Genomic DNA, 18488 nt, shown 5'->3' on the forward strand with positions numbered 1-18488 from the left:
CTCTATAGATTTATTACTATCCTCATCTATATCCAAATATATTTCTTTCATTTTGGTGATCAATAAAATAATTTTAATATTTATATGAATATTCAAAAGACATAATGTTGCTAGAAATAATGTTTAAGAACACATGCTACCAGGTTTCAGGAAACACTATAAAAATTATAGTAGTTAACACAATATAGGACTAGCACAAGGATAAACAAGTCAAGTAGTGGAATAAATTATAGGGTACAGAAATAGACCGACACCTATACATTGGGGAAAGGATGATCTTCTCATGACATTAGTGATATCTTCTTTCCATACATAAAAATTAACTTGAAATTTACCATTGGCATGCATGTAGTATCATTCCTTTTCTTTCTTAGCCTCCTAGCAAAGTTCAAGGCATATGTTGGATATTGAATAAATAGTTGATACATCAATACCAATTAGCATAAACCTTATTACTGAGAACATTTTACTAGAATGCACTAGTAGGACTAGCAACAAGACTGATTCAGAGTTTAGGATCCTGGAAGTTTCTTGCTTGAAGGCTGGGGAAATGCAAATGAGGGCTGATCCTATAAGCGTTTGATTATGTGATCCCATATTTAAATTTAAGTGGATTCACAAATGAGCTCCAATTCAGAGATTTATTGTTTTACCTTTATTGAGACTCTCACAAAGCAGAGTTCTCTATTTGGTGTTGAAGTGGACAGGGGAAAGGAGAAATGGAAGAGTGATAGTTTTTTATGTTGCTTCTGTGTTACCAAATATGGGAGACCTCGTTGTATAAGAAGATTTCTAAAATTCCTATAGTTTCACATTCCTATAGTTCTGTATATCATCAATATCAATACTTGATACTGTCATATGGTTCCCCATATTGATAACACCATTCAGAAGTTTTCAAACTAAATTAGCATCAAAAGCAGACATAGGAGGAAGTAATATGAATGAAATAATGTAGTGCTGGTGTCATTTAATGAATGATAGAGGGAAACTTGGAAAAAGAAACAAAGAAAAACTGTTAAAAGTCACCAAAAAGAAAAAGAAAAAAATGCCCTACTTTCTCCTCTTTTTTGTTGTGATAAATAGAGATTCAAATTTGTAATAAAAAATGTTGGAGCATTTACCTATTAACAAAGAGATTTTAAAATACTTATAGGTGATTTAAAATAGATAACAATAGGTTTTTCTAAAAGTTAGTCGAGTTTCTGTATTTGGTTGCCTTTTCTAAAACTTCTGGAATTAGAATCAAGGCAATGCTAATTTGCCAAAAATGAATTTTCAAATAAAATTGAAAGCTTCAGTAATGTCTTCTGATATATGAATTTTTTTTGTTGCAAGTTGGCAAAGTTGGCACTTTTTTATTATTAATTCAAGTACTATAGCTTTTTTGACAATATTTTATTTAAGACTGCAAACTGACATAAAAACTGACACCTATTTTCTTAAGACCAATATTAGGGGTTAATGCTATTTGGATGAAAAGCTTGGTATTAAAAATTTGTCCAGAATTTCTGGGTCTTTACATTATACCATATATAACAACTACTTTAATATGCTTAATCCTATTATAGTGTCCCATGTTCTTAAATATTGGAAATTTATAGATGGACACTTTTATTACACACAGAAAAAAATTCACTTGAGATTTTATCTTCCTGTTCTAGATTGTATTGTTTCTATAATTCTAAATATCTTTGAATTTTAAGTTCGTTGTTAGCACAGTCACTCCTCATTATTTGTGGATTTTGTATTTGTGATTCACCCACTCAACACAAAGAAATGATAAATGCATGAGGTGGTGGACACTCCAGTTACCCAGATTTGATTATCTCACATTGTATACTTGTATCAAAATATCACATGTACCCTATAAAGATATATAACTATTATTTGCCCATTATAATTAAAAAAAATTTAAAAATGTACTGGTAACCCCCATATCAATACTCATGTCACCTTTGCTGTGATTCACACACATGAGAGAGCAGCGAAACATTTGAATTGTCCAAAGCACATGTTCCAGCAAGGGAGAACATGGCAAGGCAACACCCTGTCGTCTTGTTTCAACTCTCATATCTTGAACAAGTGTCCTTTGTGCGGTATATTTAGTGCTAAGTTTTTTGCAGTTTTTTTTTTTTGCTTTTTGTTTGGGATTTCACTGTTTAAGATGGTTTCAGTCACAGTGCTGAAGTGCTATTTATATTGGGATAGACAAGAAGCACAAGAAAGCTGTAATAATGTGCCTTACAAAGAGAAACTATGACTGTTAGACAAGCTTCGTTAAGCATGAGTTATAGTGGTTTGGGTTTTGAGTTCAGTGATAATGAATCAACAATATGGTACGTCTAGAAAAATGAAGAGGAAATTTGCTGATCTGTACATGAAGTTGCTTTGTAAAGTGCTAAACTAACATCTGTAGTACATGACAAAGCTATGGAAAAGATGAGAAAGTGGCTAAATTTGTGGATTCATGAAATGATGACCAATAAAAAGCATAGTGGTCAACATTATTGTGAGGCTGATAGTCAAATAAATTTATGATTGCGTTATTCAGGGTTAGGAAAATGCTAGGCTACATCCTTCTAGGCTAATGTTGCACAGCCTACACATTTAAAGGGTAATATAGAATTAAAATGCTGAACTTGCAGGGAGGTATAAGAGGGCTGTCCGGAAAGTATCCATATGTTCTTGTTATATTAACAATGGTTAGATACTTTCCAGACAGCCCTTGTATTCTGCAGACAAGAGACTGGAAGAATTTTTAAAATACTTACTGTTATATGAGAAAAGAGTCACGTGGAAGAGCAGGTGTTCAATGCTGACGTGACTTTTTTATAAGTAATTTGCCAAACAAACCTATATAATCTAAATAGCATTTGGGGTGACAAAAGTGTTGTGAACAGAGTCTTGGAGGAAGGTAACCCTGTATTCTTCCTTGGAGCAGTTGTTCAATATTCACTAATTCAGTGCTCATAACAACTTTATGGACTATGACTACAGAAATAATAAGAATCAACTGAACTTCATCTACTTACGTGTATATTCAACATGTTTGAAAGTAAGAATTCTGTATGAGGTTGCTGTTCATGTCTATGATGGCAAACATTTATGTTTAGTATACAGTTTGTTTTTCATGATAAAGAGACTGAGCTAATTACAACTTTTTCTTTTTTCATTTTTATATATTTAATACTTGGCTTAAACCATCAATCTAGCCCTGTGGCTCATAATTGTTACTAGTTTTCCAGAGTCCATACCTATATATATGTCCTTGTTTAATGCTCCCTTGTTTACAATGTGTCACCCAAGAGGTTACAAAATGCTTTGCAGAACTGGTAGGACATTATTGCCTGGTTATAAATAATAGAGTACTGAAGCTACCCAACTATCTGAGAAGTTTTATAGCAGCTTGAGGGGGAGCTTCAACTTCAGCATTAAGATGATGCTAAATAATGATATTGCAATCTACTACCAGATTTTTTTATTGGAGAATATTTCACTGGTTATTAGAGACACAAACAATTAAATGAAGACAGGAGAAATTTCCTCTAGAAAAATAAAACAAAGTGTAACAATTTCCCACCTACCTCAGGGATGTAACAATAGGCAACAATTTGCATGACTGCAGAACATGAACCTGCTCTATGGTTGTAATTCTTAAAATGTGGTTCTAGGCTCTCTGAGGATCCCCAAGAGACGTTTTCAGAGGGTCCAAGAGGTCAAAACAAAATAAAAAGATAAGAATAAGGTGGTCTTTACCTTTTCGTTTTGTCAACATTTGCACTAATGGAGACAAGAAGTAGTGGATAAAACTGCTGATACCTTCATTAGAGACAGTGAGTACACATCATAAATGATGAAATGGGAAATACACATAAAGAATGTTAGCTGCATAATGAAGTGCAGTGGCTATCTAGAGTAAAAGCACTTGTGCAGTTGTTTGAGTTGCAAGTTAAAATGGCTAATTTTTATGGAACATCATTTTTAACTGAAAGAATGATTGACAGAAAAACTATATATTCAAACTTGGGTATTTGGCAGACATTTTCATTGAAAGATATATGAAGTGAGTCATTCAAGGAAAACAAATAACAATATTTATTGCCAACAACAAAACTTGAACTTTCAAGTGAAAATTAGAATTTTAGAAAACTTGTGTACTTCACTGTGACCTTGATGGCTTTCCAATATTTGAAGACTTTTCTGAGAGAAGTGATAAGCAAATGTGATTTTTTAACATTGCATAAAAAGTGTGTCAACATTTGCAAGTTCTACATAGCCCCAAGATCCAATATGTTCTAAAGGACCAATCCAGGATATTACAAAATCATGCACAAATTTAAAAAACCTATTCAAAGTGCAAGATAAACAAAACCTAGTAGGATATTAAACCTAGTAGGATATTAAATATTCATCGTTATGGTTTCAGGTTCTGCATTGCAAGTAACCTTTAAAAAACTATTACTTGCTGAGTTTTGATGTTGTATCAATTCAGAGTATCCTTAATTATATGAAAAACCTATAAGAGTACTATTCCATTTTCCAGCAGATTATATGTGTGGAGCAAAACAACATAACCAAAACATTATATTGTAACAGATTGAATTCAAAGGCAGATAGAATTCAGCTGGCTTCTATTAAACTATATAGTCAAGAGACTGATTTTTAAAAATGTGTAAAAATGTCATTCTTCTCATGGGTTTTTGGAGCATATAGTTATTTTCTATTAAAATATTTTAAATATGTTAACTTATATTAAGTTTATTATTTTTACATCCAATAGAATTTTTTTAATTTATAGTTTTAATATTAACATAGTAAATGTTGATAGAGCACAAACAAATGAATGTTGTTTGAGTCCTTAATCATTTTGGAGGATAAAAGAGTTCTAGGGTCAAAAATTTTGAGAGCTGCTATGCTACATATTAAAAATATCTCAATAGTGTAAGGTTTTATTATTATCTTGATTAAATTATGCTTAAAATGACAATGGTAGTTATATAGGATAATCAAAAGGAAGGTCTTAGAATTTAGCTATTTCATCATCAATTAAGGTAGTACTGTGAGTATATGGAGAAAGAATGTAGATGAACCACAAAAACAGAAGAAACATTTTGCTCACTTGAAATCTGGAGTAACAGTCAACCAATGTAACATCATTCAAGGACTCATTCTCCAGTAAGCATAAAGATAATAACATTTACTGCCAACAATCAATTTATATACATAATTTTGTTTTCTTTTCAAACAGCCATTGAGGTGGATACTATTATCATCACTTTGTATATATGAAAAACATTCTTTATTGAGTTTTGGTTACTTAGAAAAAGAGAGTTGGGGAATCAGATGATATATTCTCAACACCACAGTTCTTGCTATTTCCATTACACCACATTACTAAGTGAAAGGTTTGTTTTTTTTCCCCCTTATAACCCTCCTTAGGTTTCAAGCCACAGCCACACAATAAATAAAGCCTAGTATGTTTAATTTTAAATTACTTTTCTTATAAAATTAACGCATGTAAAAAGTGAAAATAAATGTAAAAGGCAAGAAAATTACCTGCATGTGTTTGTTTTTACTAAAATGGGTTACTTATACTCCATCTATTATATCTATGTCTATAATATCTTTCAGTTTGAGTTATATATGTAATTATATATAATGCAATATAAAATATGCAAAATTATGTATAAATAAATATTTATGTAATGTAATTAACATTTAAGTGTCATTATATATTCCTTTATAACAGTTATAGTTACCTAAGTAGAAACTAGCTATGATTATACCATAATTTAGTTAACTAATTTCTATTATTGGTGATCAAATATATTTCCAACATTTTGCTGTTTTAAATAATGTGGCAATAGACACTCTTCAATTATAATTTAGAACATATCCATAGTTATTCCCCCTAAATGTCAAAACTGGAATTATTAATATATACTTCAATATTTGACTACAGAAATATTATAGCTATTAATAAATATAATTTAATATTTATTGTTACTTCACTACTGAAATAAATGTTTTTTTAATTTTAATTTTTATTTGTTGTTATCACTAATGAGTTTTACATTGTTTCATATAATTATAGATGATTTGCTTTTAAAAAGGTTATCATTAACTACTGTAATATCACTAGAAGTAATCATCATCATCATCATCATCATCATCCCTTATATATTATTTGCTGTATGCCAGACACTGTTCTAAGTGTTATATGTGTAAATTTATATTGACACATTTAATCATGGAAACAACTCTTTGAAGTAACCTATCGAATCAGGTTACATCAAGATATACTGGACTGGTATAACAAATACCACCAATATTTCAAACATATGCAATAACAACAACATTTTATTTTTTGCTCACTTTGCATATCTATCATGGGCCAACAGCAAGTCTGCTCTAGCTCATCTTCCTCATAGGACCCAAGCAGAAGGATTTTTCCCTCTTGGGACTTTGTCAATCTTATAGCAAAGGGAAAAGAGAGAAGGCTTTACCACAAGATGACTTTTAAATTTCCTGTGCATAAGTGGTACCCATCACTTTTGTGCACATTGCTTTGACCAAAAGGATTCAAACAGTTAAACCTGTCTTATTGGGATGAGGATAATGTGTAGTCATATCATACAGAGGAGGGCCACAAATCACAGGGACAGAAAGTATTATCCTTCCACAAGGAGGGTGGCAAATATTTGGGAACAAAGATATAATCTATCACACTAGATGTTATTATTTTCCACATTTTATGATGAGAAAACTGAGATACAGAGAGTTTAAGTAATCTTCCCATATCCAGAAGTTTAATAAATAATGTAAATGGGATGCAAACTCAAACACTCTGGTTTCAGAGACTGTGCTCTGGTTAAATGATAAGAGATAAATTATATCCAGAAAAGATTACCTAGAACCTCACCAAATTTATAATATGGCAACCATATAATTTATTTTCCAAACCTGGACACCTTTTCTTCGATAAATGCTAGTGTGGGACTATTCCAAATAAACCAAGATGTGTGGTAAACCTAGAAGCAAATTTTATAAAGCACAGTAATTGAGGGCTTTGGCAAGTTTGGGTAAGGAATATCAATCAAACACCTACAGAGGATTCATTGCATAATACATGATGTCATACTCTTGAAGGTACAGTAATTTTCTATGTTGGTTTTGCTTCTTTGCTATACTCTAAACTTATACATCTTTGTGGTTATCCCCAAGATGGTCTCTAACATTTGTTCCATTTTAGCACATTTTAACTATCATTTGAAGATTTAATTAATATTCCCAAGGGAGGTCAAATAATAGTTTTAAAGTTTTAATAGCTAGAGTAGAATGAGTGATAAAACACAGTAGGAATTGATTAGTGTCGCAATGAATAAAGCAAGATTTCTAGATCTTAGATTATATACCTATTATTTTGTGTGCTTAGTGAAGGAATTTATAAATGCACCTGAGTATACAAACTATAAAGCTTCAGCAATTTTCACATTGTTTATTCATGTACTAGAAACCTTAAGGGAGTTTTGGTTTGTACACATTTATAGGTTTACCTATAAGACTCATTAATTGCCTTGGCAGAGCTTTTCTTTACAGGGTTTCCATTGGTTTATATCTAACCATTGAAACTTGGAAACGTGAAAGTAAAACATAAATTCCCCATAGAGAAATGATCTCAGAATTTGAATATAAGCAAGTGAACCCCAAAAGAAAAACAAAATAATAATAAATTTACAAAATATATTCCATATTATTTGTGACATTGTATCCAAAGGGTGGAAAATAAAATAAGATGTCATTTTCATCTATTGAATTGGCAAAGATTAAAAAATATGATATAGAGTGTTAATGAAGGCCTGGTCAAATGAGCATTCTCATATATTGCTGTTGAGAAACTAAATTGACACAGATTTTCTGAAAAAGTAATTTGAAATAATAGGGCAATAATTTATAAAACATCCCAGTCATTGACATCAAGGAATTTATCCTTTGGAAATACCCATAGATTTTAATGTAAGGTTTATCTACCAGCATTATTTGTAGTTTTAAAACACTGGTGATAATAATAAAAGGTTAATTGTATTTTGGTCTGTCCAATGGAGGAAACTTACACAGCAATTTAAAAACAAACTGGCTTTCAAATAGTGTATCATAGGAAATTTTAATTGTTCAATATTGAGTGAAAGTAACATTCTGCAAAATTGTTAATTATATGATGATCACGATTTTAAAAAGTCGAAGGAAGTATAGATATTTGTTAACAGTAGTTTTAAACTGTATTGTGGGAAAGCAGGTGACATTTATTTGCTTTCACAATTGTGGTTTTTTCCATAACACCCTGCAAAATATTGTTATAATCATAAACAGTTATTAAACAAAATGAAACAAATTAAAGTGTAAATTTACCAGGAGAATGTTGCTTCTTTAGAATAGTATATTTTATTGACTACTGTCAGGTTTCCTAATTATCTTTAAATCCATAGCACTTTGTTTGTGTAGTTCATTTACTGCAAGTATAATCTTGCAATTTGTATTAATAGTAGAATTTATGTTTAGTGAATCAAATTTATGCTATAGGTAGAGAAAATTAAAATGATTTTCTCAGTGCCTATTCACACATTTTCTCCTTGAGATAAAAGGTTGTATCACAAACAGATTGTAATTGCAAATAAGTAAAGAGACAGGTGATATAGATAGATAGGGAGATAGAGTAAATAAGTAAGCTACAAGAATTCAAATAAAATTAATGTACGTTGGAAGAAGGTTCTTCTTTCATCTTTCTTTATCCCTGAATAATGTAGAAGTTTGTAAACCATGGTTTGCTAACATCTTCATTGAGAAGACAATAATTTTGCCTCACAGGTATTTAAATGTGCGTATATTTTCCTGTTTGTTTCACGTATCTTATATGACTTTTTCGAGGGCAGGATGTCATAATTTATTTCTCTTTTCTACCTTTCCAAACTACAAAATATATTCCAAATGTAAGAATTCATTAAATGATAAATAATAAATTACTGAATATATGTTTGTATTCATACAGAAAGGCAGTAAATACAAAAGATTAGAGGCAGATTCTAGAGTTAGATTGCTTGTGTTTGAATCTCAGCATTATTATGTGAACTAAAGAAAATTACTTAACTTGTGTGTGCCTCTGTTATCTCAAGAATAATAACATGGGGGAAATTTGATAAGCCTACCCATCTTTGAAGTTGTGAATATTATGTGAGTTAATGCTTATAAAACACTTAGAATATGTCTGGTACATGCCACATTTAGCTATTATTATTTCAAGATAATTTCCTTGCTAACCAACTATAATTATTACAGTGCATATTTACAGCTTTGAGGAATGCATAAAACATATTCAAACATGGGAATAATTTGTTGGCAGCTCTACTGTTATATGAAGGAATGTAGAAGATATCCAACATATGTAAAGCTAATCATTAAGAGATTTATGGACATAAAGAAATACATGATAACCAGCATGTTTATTGATGAATTTGTAATTTGTGTGATAAAATTTATGAATGGCATGAGATATCATTAAAAAGCTTTTATAAAAGGAAATTCTTATGGGGTACACAAAATAGTATTATGATAAATATTCATGGATCAGAATAAAAACAGGTCTTTCAATCTTGACAGAAGACTTTATTTAGGTAGTTTCTCTTAATCAAACTTTTCCGTTTCCAAATTCAAATAATTGCTAAAAATAATACTTTTGAAATACATAAATTAACTTTTTAAGTAACTTACAAATATAAAGCATTATGGTAACTACTATTTTCTTATTAATAATAATCATTAAACAGAAGTGTAAAGCAAAGAAAAATTAAATTACTTTAAACAGTCATTTGAGAAAGAATATTGAACAAAATGCAAATTACATTTTACTCTTTTGTTTATTTTATACAGTTTTTTTGGAGTTAAGTATATTTGGGTATCATACGCCTTAATACTTTGAACTCCTTTCATCCGTTTGTTTTCTAAACGACTTTTGTTAATAGAGTTGGTAATCTGTGCATGTATTATTTCAACAAAGACTGCTGTGAAGAAAGTATACTGTAGAAATCTTTATTTAGGCAACTTGGCTGCTTCAGTTGAAGCATTTATTCATTTTGCAAAAATTCACTGGGCATGAACTAGAATACAAAGGGAAATCAAGTGGCAATAAAGAAAAGTTGAAATGTACTTAGGTAGGATATCAATTTGTAAAAATGATGAAGTGCTAACCCAGCACTCAATGGAAGGAATGTTTAGAATTGTTTCCTTAGAGACCTTTAAAAACATTATTTTCCTCAAATGAGGTAGCAAGTGGAGAAGCATGTACCTGATTTCTAACTTGCCACATTGTTTAGGTTCTTTTGACACAATAGCAGTGGTTTAATTCCAGTATGTATACAGACACCAATGCACATTTTCATACTGTGGAAGAATATTCACTTACTCCTTAGTCCTTTGACTATTCAAATGGTATTATCAAAGCATGATGATTTCAACTATTTTTTTTCATGAATTGTGACCCAATATTAGCTAAAGTAAATTCATTCATCATATCAGTGTTAGGAAATTTTGTGGTACTTTGGGGAAACTCAGAGACTAGAATTCAAGATCCCTAAGCACGTTATCACATCTAGTCTCTAGGATAGAGGACAGGGGATGTTGGGTTTTAAAGAAAGTTTACCTTTTCATGTTTTCCATAGCCTCTAGTATAAGTTTCCATGCTATGTAGTCAGAGTGAAACATTTGGTATTCTATTTTATGTTGCTGTGCATTCAAGATTCCTTTATGCTTCTTACATATAAGCTGAGTTTTATGTCCTCATTGCCTGGATGTACCTCAGAACCACTGTGATCCAGTTTATTTTAGCGTATAAGCCACAGAGAAGTCATAAAAGCCTGACGACCGTAATCTATGTAAATCTGCCCCATTTCTGGATATTAATCTTCACCATTTGCCTTCTTTTTATTTTTTCACTTGTATTTTTCTTTTATGCCCTTTCCATATGTAAAACAACCACAATATTAGCCTTTAAATCTGTCTTCTTGAGACAAATGCAGGTTTCATTTGGCTTTCTACCTTCTGTTCTCTGTTCCGTCCTACCTACCTTCCTTCCTACCTTTGTTTAGGACTCATCTTCTTATAATGACTTTTATCACTGCTATGTGTCCTCTTACCAGAAAATTCACTTGCTACCCATCACAAGGGTTCAATTTTAGTCCTTGCTACAAATGAGTGATAGTAGAAAAATGGGCTATGAAGAACCAAGCATTATCAATTCCAAGTATACTATTAAAATTATTAAAACTATTAAAACTTAGATCATAAGACACAAACACACTCTGAAATTCTTTCTACTGGTATTCCAAACCCAAATTATACCCCTTTTCCCCATACTGCAATGTTTTTCCCCCATGCTACTGAGTAACTTCCTATAGCTATGAATGCTTTAAGAGATCCAAATAGAGTTTGCTTTGAAGGTAGACCATTGTCAAATGACCATTGATTTATCTTATTCATACTTTGATAATATCTCTGGTGTTTAACAGTTTGAAGTAGCCTCAACCTTTAATGGACACTTGTGGTCAAACCACAAAAAAACAGTGCTTGAGCCTTGGTTTTTCTTAGTCTCCAGGCTCTAATTCAAGCAATTTCCTGTCCATACAACTAAAATATTCTTCAAACATCTTATGAAATATAATATATTTATTCTAATGTAGCATAGTTTATTAATACCTAGATTCTGTTTAAAATCTAAACCACCTTACTATTCTCTATCCAAGTAGATTCCATAGGTCTATAACTTTTAGGAGTTTCCTATATCCAGGGGTCAGAGGGTAAAGTGAAGAGAATGTCATCATGGTTTTACTATGTGTATTTTTAATGAATTATCCCTTTTTTTTTTTTTTTTAGACAATATAACCTACATGAATTTTGTTTTCATCTCATACAAAATGAAGCTGAGGTAAAATAACTTACCTAAGGTAGTAAAATAAAGACACAATTGAGCTGAGATGTGGCTTGGTGCTGTGTATCTTCAAAGCAAGAATTTTCCTCTACTTTATGTGCCAGAGCAGTTGAAAATTCTATATAACATTAAAAATATTTTCATTATCATTGAATTAACTTTGAAAATTAATTTGATTGTTAATTCTGTTAATGTTCTTATACTTCTGTTTCCTTACTTCTTAATTAAGGTTGTTGAACATAAAGGTGTTTAAACTGCTTTAGTGCTCTCACTTTATGAGGTAGCAAGAGTGCTTGTGTTTTGGGTAAACCCTGTGTGCAGCTCTATTATAATGAGTATTATGAAATGTAATAAAATAGTTCCTTCTCTCAAAGGAATGGGTGATAAATATCAAATGGTTGGTTCAAGAAATACGTGCTATTGTTGAGCTTTCTGAGTTGGAGAAAGAGTAGGCTTCCTTGAAGAAGTGCTTTGCTTGAGAGCTTGAAAGTTGAGAAAGACATCTCCCTTCCATATTCCACGGCTACCTCTGTTTGCAAACCACCTTTGCAGAATGACTTGCACCACCGATAATTAACAGGGTCTTTGTGTCCTCTGGCCAGACAACCACATCCCTCCCTGACATTTCCTGTTATGTGGCAGTAGCAGCAGTTCTATTTTAGTTTCAGCTAAAGTGAAGAAAAGGCAGCAGAAGTAATGGCCTGTGAGTCAAGGTGACAATGGCAGCCTTTAGTACTAAGAGGAGATTACCAGTCTTGGGAAGTCCTGGAAAATTAGAGTGAACGGTTGTGAAGAATGATTCGAACCTGATATTTTCATCGATGATGGGAAGGGAGAATGATCATATTCTGAACTCAAGGACTCACAGGGCAGATGCTGTGGGGATGTTCATCCGCTGGGAGTGGAGGGAAGATTGAAGGGACTTGAGTGAGGAACACTGTGTGCAAATAGGCTGCCTCTGGAATACTAAAAAAATACACTGCTGAATTTTTACTAGAGAGGAAATTTAGCTTAAACACTTATTGGTTGCCTTTTTTAGAGTTCCAGGCACTAGTGATCTAAAAGTGATAATTTAACTGTTAATGGCACTTTTTATTATAATAGGTTAAATAAAGAACTTTACAAAATCATTTTATTAAGCTCTTTACATTTGTTTTCTTGGCTATTCTCTTTACAATATGCTAATTAAAATTTATTATGAGAAATTTATTAATGAACTGGTTAACACAATTTTTAGTTTATATAGTTTCCACTATACCAATACTACCCACATTGAAAAAAATTACTTTCATATACCTTGAGAATGAAATGGACTCTTACAAAGTAAAATATAAAAAACAACAGCAGCAAAAAAATAAAAACAAAACAAAGTAAATTGTGATCCATGAAACAATATTACTACTCTAAGCAAGCCTACTACATTTTAGAAAATTGATTTTGAGTATAATATAATTATATAAAATATAATTATAATATAAATATAATATCATTGTATAAAATAAATTATTTAAGTGTACTTGGGCATTTTATATTCTAATATTGTTTAATGTAATACTAATGCTTTCACTTACCTCTATCACATATGCTAAAAAACTCATTATTAAAGCAAATCCCTCTTCCATGCTAAGTATAACACAGATATTCTGTTTAAGCTAAAATAATAGGGAAGCTTGTTGTTAATGTTCAGATAAGATTTCATTCTAACAGTACTGCCTAAGAAAAACTTCATATATTAATGTTAGATAGATTTCCTTCTTCATCTGAATGTCATCCTTTTTAAAACTCTTCAGCATAGACCAATTGTTAGTAACACTATGTTTGAAGTTATTTGGAAACTTTTTGATATTTTGAGTAATTTACCATGATCACCAATTTTGAACATTTACATCAAATTTCTTGCTTAATAATGCAATGTCTATGATCTCTTTCACTGTTTACTATTTTTCCTGCTCACTAAGGCAATTTAATTGCTTTCAAGTAATTTCAAGGTCATGCTTAGTTATTGGTCCTGTGCCTGTTTTACAGAACATTTTCTATAATGAAAATTCCAGATTGCCCAATTCCACATGGTTGATTTATATTTATATTCCTACTGAGTTTTGTTAGTCCCCCTTTCCCTTTTCACCTGCCCCCAAATCTAAATATTTGGCAGGATTAATTCTCAAAAAATGAAAACACTCTAAATGGAAGAAAAGGACCGATTTAGATCATTTGTTTGAAGAAGAAATGTGTTCTTTGTTTTCACTCTCAAGTCTGAAATAGTAACAGTTGAAAACTATGGATTGGAACTAATTGCTGATTGAAACAAAGTACAACTGCATAATGGGTACAATGTACATTATTCAGGTGATGATTACACTAAAAGCCCAAATGCACCACTACCTAATATGCCCATATAACAAAACTGCACTTGCACTCCTTAAATTCATACAAAAATAAAAAGTACAACTACGATTTTAACACAAGCTGTAAAAGCAGTGTTTGAATGAATTTTCTTTGTATATGTAAACCTTTGTTATTTTCAGGTGCAGCTTAGCTTCCCAAAAGCTAATTGTAGAAATAATTAAATCTAATTACACAAATTGGGAAAAACACAGAAAGGCTTTGTTCACAATTCACTGACTTTAACACAGACAAGATGGTGTGAAAGAGTCAGTGTGCTCTGAAAAGGAGGATCTAAAAGCTTTGGAGTCCAAGAGTCCTGGGTTTGACTTCTCTTCCTTCAATCATTTAATTGAAGTAAATTCCAGGCAAGTAACTTAAACTCTGTGCCTTGGTTTACTCATTATTCATGCAACCTAATTTCTATGAGGATTACAAGTGATAATGTGTTTTAAACTTTAGACATAAATGGGGTTCATCCTCCACTTTCTGAATTTCTTTTAGTTATTCTTATTTTTTTCTTAAGAGACAGAGCCTCTCTCTCTTACCCAGACTGGAGTATAGTGGCAGGGTCATAGCTCAGTGTAACCTCAAACTTCCAGGCTGGAGCAATCCTCCTGCTTCAGCTTTCTGAGTAGTTAGGATTATAGCCACCATGCCTGGCTAATTTATTTTATTTTTTGTACAGACAGGGTCTCTCTGTGTTGCCCATGCTGGTCTTAGATTCCTGGCCTCAAGCGATCATTTTGCTTTAGTCTCTGGAAGTGGTGGAGTTACAGGTGTGAGCCCCTGTGCCTGGCTGAATTCATTCTTAAAAATTGTTTTTTCTTAAGTAATTTGTTATTTTGCCTGTTTAATTTTACAGTGTCATTAGTAGTATATACTGGAAAGCTATTACACTGTGGTTGCTGCTCATTGTCAATAGATAACATAACATTTCAATGAGCTGTAATATGAAACAAACAATACCCTTTTTCTTTAGTGACTATATATTAATATATATGTATCATACATATCTGCTTCACACAGAAGAATCCCTTTATATATACTATTATGTGTTTGTTCTATTAATACAAAAAAGATTAATTATGATTTTATAAAAGTAATCAGTATTCTATATATTCATCTGCATAAACTTTTGATTGTATGCATTTTTATACAGAAAACTAATTTTTTACCTGCTAAAAGTAATTGTCCATGCACAAGAGGATTTGCCTTTTAATTTGTTTTGGTGATACTTTAAAGCATGGGCTAACTTTTAGAAAATAAATGGTTAAATTACAATTTTGGAACTAAATAATATTTACTAAAGCCATGTATATCAATTTATATTTTTAAATTTTATAAACACAAAACAGAGGGTTCTAACAGACTGATACCCTTAAAAATAACTTATGTTAGTTAAAGAAAATGAATGAATTTGTAAATATACCATTATATAAAACTTTCTGGACTAAAAAAAGAAATATATTGAAGTAGTTGTGATGAAATACATGAAATTTAGTTCACCACATGTACTTTTGTCATCATCATTTGTTTTTCATGAGAGGGCTTAGTTATTTACATAGAATGTTTGCAGGTGTAAATTCAGATTCCTGATAGGAAAAAGAAAAAAGTAAACTGTTATCTTCTGAAAGGAGGTAGGGATTGTTGATATTGTGCATATTTTATACAACTGAGAAACCTTAAGTGTTTCCCAAAAGAAAAAAGATTTTTCTAACATGGTTATATAAAGCATATTTTAATTTTTCTAAAAATTTGTGTTCCCTTTTCTTTCAGGAATAAAAAGGGTAGGCTCATAGACTAGTATTTCAGATTTTTCTACAGATTCGTGGAGAAAATAGAAAATCAATAGGACCTTAGATAAACACCATAATACACATATTTGTTTAAACTCTCTGATATATTGAATCTCAAATATGTTGCATATTAACTGAAGATGTGTTTGGAGAATTCATACCACTTATTATATCTTGATTATACAGGGACCTTTTTAACCACACAAATTCATCTTGGAGTTTCTTCAAACTCATTTTATTTCAATGATACCATGATTAGATCACAGTCCATTATACACTTACTTAACTAAATCTATGCTATTAATTTGTCTACCACCACCACTTCCTATCATTAAAGATTAGAAATACTTTATTCCTCTAAAGCATGATTATGATATCTTGGTAAGGAGTCCTCAAATATATTTGCTCATAAGCCCCCTAAAAAATTGACAAGAACCTAAGCATCCTTCAATGGATGAAAGGATAAAGAAAACATGGTATATATACACAATAGAATATTATTCAATCATAAAACAGAGTGAAATCCTGTCATTCAAAACAACATGGATGGAACTGGAGAACATTATGTTAAGTGAAATAAGCCAAGCACAGAAAGAAAAATCTTGCATGTTCTCACTCATATGTGGAAGCTAAAAATTAAAACAATTGATCTCGTGGAGAAAGAGAGTAGAATGATAATTAACAGAGATCGGGAGGGATAGTCGGGCTAGGTGGGGTTGGTAAGTGGGTGCAAAATAGGGTTACCTAGATAAAAAATATTTGATACCACAACAAAATGACTATAGTCAACAATAGTTACTGATAATTTTTAATTCAGTAAATTCAAGCAAAGTTGCCACTATACATGCGGTCCATTTTCCTGTCATTATTCAATATCCCCCAAATGATGGATAACACATGGGAGATGTTTCTCTTAGACCTTGATGCTAGAATAGGCTGATATTTAGAGCAATAGCTTAATTTCCTTGAAAGAAAAATGTGAAGCTCACAACTATTTATGTTTTTCTCTTTTCTTTGTTAAAAAGAAGAAGAAAAAAAAACCCTCAGAACTACCTTTGTATCCTGGCTTTTATAATTGTTTTGAACCTTGTAACATTTTTGTAGTAATTCCTGGCTTTATGCTGCTGTGTCTCACTTTGCAATAATTTTTTTTCCCACTGCGGATGACTTCATTTATTTATTATTATTTTTTTTAGCTCTTGCTCTGTCTCTCTTTTTTTATTATTTCAGCATATTATAGGGGTACAAATGTTAAGGTTACATATATTGTCCATGACCCTCCCCCCCTCCAGTCAGAGCTTCCCCCATCCCCCAAGTGTGACCATCCCCCAAACGTTGCACATCTCACTTATTATGTTTGTATATACCCATCCTCTTGTCCCCCCTCCCACCTGCTGGACACTCGATAAATGTTATTCCTGTATGTCCACTTAGGTGTTGATCCATTGTTTTTTTTGTTGCATGATGCCCTTTTTAAATGAAGTAGATGATAATTTAATAATTCTACACAGATAACTATCATACAGTATGAGAAGTTTTGCCATAAGCATGAAAATGTATTAAATAGAAGTGCTCACAGGCTGTTTCCCAGACACTATAATTCTTTACAATAGCCTTGCATCTCTAATTGATTTTGCAAAACTAACCAAGGCAGGCCTTCATCTCTTCTAATACTCTAATATTCTTTTTTCTTTTTCTGTCTATAGCAGATAGGAAGAAAAATTATTCTGCATTTTAATTTTAACTAGATTCAGACACAATTTCCTTTTGTTCCTTAATCTTTTTTTAAAAAAATATTTATTCTCATTTTCTAGAAAAGTGCTATATATTCAGTTAATAATTTCTATATACATTTAAAAAGTAAAGGTAACAGTGCTTGATTTAAAAGAACAATTTTGGGAAGCATTTTTACACAAAAGTATCAGGGCAATTTTTTTTTATTCTTTAACACTAATCATCAGCTGATCGCTGTATTGTTTTTAAAATTGCCATGGTGCATAAATTGTTCCAAAGTCTGATACAATTAAATTTAGGCTTCTCTGCAGGTAGTTTTAGGGATCAGTCTTTGAGATTTGTTCTGAACCCAGAAGGGCTCTTCTTGATTGTCTCTTTATCTGTTTCTCTATGGTGAACCTGTAGCTGGTCCATGGTTTAGCTCCATACTCTCATGCAGCTACCAGCATCCTCTTAATCTCACTTCCAAAATCCCCATTATTACTGAGAGTGACTTTAGGCTTGATCTTCACTATGCTTTGTTCCAAATAAGCCATTTCCTTTGGGGAGAGGTTTGGAGTGCTCTGTTCTTATGGTTTGCCTTTCCCCTGCAA

The 18488-nt window shown here is 31.6% G+C and overlaps 1 protein-coding gene across 1 annotated transcript in view; it reads left to right on the top strand.

Moving 5' to 3' along the window:
* Positions 1 to 18488, top strand: part of GALNT13 (polypeptide N-acetylgalactosaminyltransferase 13) — a 497120-nt gene that overhangs the window by 151758 nt on the left and 326874 nt on the right. The gene's annotated exons all lie outside the window — the stretch shown is intronic.

Source organism: Microcebus murinus, chromosome 8 (genome assembly GCF_040939455.1).
Source record: "Microcebus murinus isolate Inina chromosome 8, M.murinus_Inina_mat1.0, whole genome shotgun sequence".
NCBI lineage: Eukaryota > Metazoa > Chordata > Mammalia > Primates > Cheirogaleidae > Microcebus > Microcebus murinus.